The following is a 2,814-nucleotide window of genomic DNA, read 5'->3' on the forward strand; positions in this document are numbered from 1 at the left end:
ACCAGATTTGCCTTCACATCTTCATGCCCAAGATGGGGCCTAGCGTTGGCAACTCCCAGCTAACCATCATCATTGGCCAAGGGCACTGGTGGCCTCTGGATTCCTCAGGTGCTCTGCAGATTTCTAATCTCTGCCTGCCATAATGGTTCCCTAAAGGAAACTGGAGGTATTGTTACCAAAAGAAGGGAATATATTCTGGACAGGCAAAAAGTTAAAGAAGTAGGAAAAAAAAAAAAAAAAACCCAAAACTACAATCAATTAAAAAGCCTGACAGAATAGTTACAAATGGATGTTTTAAAGTATTGTCAAGTAGGGGTAATTCTTTAATAAATATAAATGTATTGCCATAGTACTGCTGGCCTTCTATATGTGGCAATTAGATAATTTGTAAATGTGTCATTTTAAAGAAAATAAAAAGTGGGGTTTTTTCCTTACATCGGTAACTATTCCTAAATAAGCTTTGTTTATACTGCCTAGCAAGCAATTGAGCTTCAATATCGGCAGTAATGACGTTAATTTAGGCATTAATAACACAAATTATACTGAGTAGAGAATAGGCTTTGAGTTCTTAGTTATAATGCAGAAAAGGGCTCAGGAGTCATTTAGACTAACTCAGTATGCAGCTATAGTCAAAAAAGCTAGTAGAGTCAAGCTGGCCGGTTAGCTCACTTGTTTAGAGCCTGGTGCTGATGACACCAAGGTCACAGGTTCAGATCCCTGTAGCAGGCCGCTGCCAAAAGAAAAAAGAAAGCTAGTAAAATATTTGATAATAGGAGAGAAAAATACAAGGAAAAAAATTGACAAACCTGTGGTGTGTCTACCTAGAAAATAACTTTCCTATACCTGAAGAAAAAAACATAATGAGAACAACTAAATTGATTTGTTCCTGTCTACAAACATTTATCGAGCTTTTACAATGTGCGAGACACTGGTCTGGGGATAAAATATAAATTAGACTTCACAGTCGACTTAGAAGTAGACTCAACTTCACAGCCTACTGGGGGAGACAGAGACACAGAAATAGCTATAATCATGCAATGCAGTGAGCACAAGACAGGGATATGCACAGGACATCAAATGAGATCACAGAGGGGGGCACCAGGGATGAGCTGAGAACAGAAAAAGAGAGATATAAAGGGGTGTGGGGTGTTATTGCTGCTGTCGTTATGTGTTTGTTTGGGATTGAGAGCCCAGTTTGAAAGGAGGGAGAAATGAAGGAGAAAAGCTGGAGTTACTAGGGGGAAACACACCTAGCTAGAAGGCTGGAGTTGAAGGACATGTANGCACAGGACATCAAATGAGATCACAGAGGGGGGCACCAGGGATGAGCTGAGAACAGAAAAAAAGAGATATAAAGGGGTGTGGGGTGTTATTGCTGCTGTCGTTACGTGTTTGTTTGGGATTGAGAGCCCAGTTTGAAAGGAGGGAGAAATGAAGGAGGAAAGCTGGAGTTACTAGGGGGAAACACACCTAGCTAGAAGGCTGGAGTTGAAGGACATGTAGGGGTTGACTTTGAATCAACAGGAAGAGGGACCCAACATCGTCCAAGCCCAGAGAACAGGAGATAAAAATGGTTATGGGTACAGGTAAGTTTGTTAGTGGAGGGTCAGAAAGTTAAGGGAAATCGTACCTTGACATACTCAATTTGTTGGAGTACAGGTTTTTTAACCTTTTGGGATGTTGAGAATCTGATGAAAACTATGGATGTTTTTCTCTCAAAAAGGCCCATTACCCAAACTTTTACATATAAGTTCAGTTCCCCAACCTGTTGAATCCCAACCAGAGACACCAGCTAGAGAACGTGCATTCTACCCAGATGAGACAGGTCATTTGCTGAGAGTAAGGGATCAGAGGCTTGAAGGTTTGGAATAAACACTGAGGGCCAAGTGAGAGGGACCTAAACAAAGACAAGCAGAAGACAAGCCTAAGGATCCTGGCTTGGATCAGAAACCATGTTGTAGGATGTCCATTGGCACGACTGCTGCATGGGAACTGTAGCACTGATCCAGGTTGGGGTGCTGAGAGAAATAGAATGCCCATGGGGGAACGTTAAGTAGTTAACACGAATTCCAGACTGGATAGGGAAGAAGAGACAGCAAGAGAGGACTGACAAACTGGGAGAGAGGGCTACACGAGCTAGAAGGGAAGCTGCATCGCAGTGTGAAAACAGACAAAACTTGTTGAGGTAGGCATGCCAGTTAGCTCTTTGGATTTGTCACAAATTGTTGTAACCCATTTTTCCCTTCATGACCCCATCTGTGTGTCCTCCGCACCTCTCCCTCCACACACAAACATGCTCCAGTCTCTCCCATATTTAAAAACACATGGTAACAATGAATCTTCCTTCAAGGACAAGGTCAGGGATGGAATTAAAGTTCATCTGTCATAGGAAACAGACAAAATACAAAGGTGGCATTTCAAATCAGTGGGAGGAAAAATAGATTACTCAGTAAATGGTGTTGAGACTACTGGGTAGACGTGGGGAAAAAATAGGTTGGATCTGTCTCGCACTGTAGATGAAAATAAATATTACATAGATTAAATATTTCTAAATGTAAAAAGTGAAACCATAAAAGTTTCAGAAGAAAACATGGAAGAATTAAATATATTATGTATACTATATAAGTAAAACATTTCTGTAATCTTAGAATGAGCAAGGACTTTCTAAGGATAATATAAGATCCAGAAGCCCTAAAATAAAACACTGATAAAGTGGTCTATTTTAAAGAAAAATTCTGCATAAAGCATAGTCAAAAGACAAATGAGGGGCCAGCCCGGTGGCGCACTGGATAGTGCGCCGCTTGGGAAGCGCGG

The sequence above is a fragment of the Galeopterus variegatus genome, unplaced genomic scaffold (genome assembly GCF_000696425.1).
Source record: "Galeopterus variegatus unplaced genomic scaffold, G_variegatus-3.0.2 Scaffold5451, whole genome shotgun sequence".
Lineage (NCBI taxonomy): Eukaryota > Metazoa > Chordata > Mammalia > Dermoptera > Cynocephalidae > Galeopterus > Galeopterus variegatus.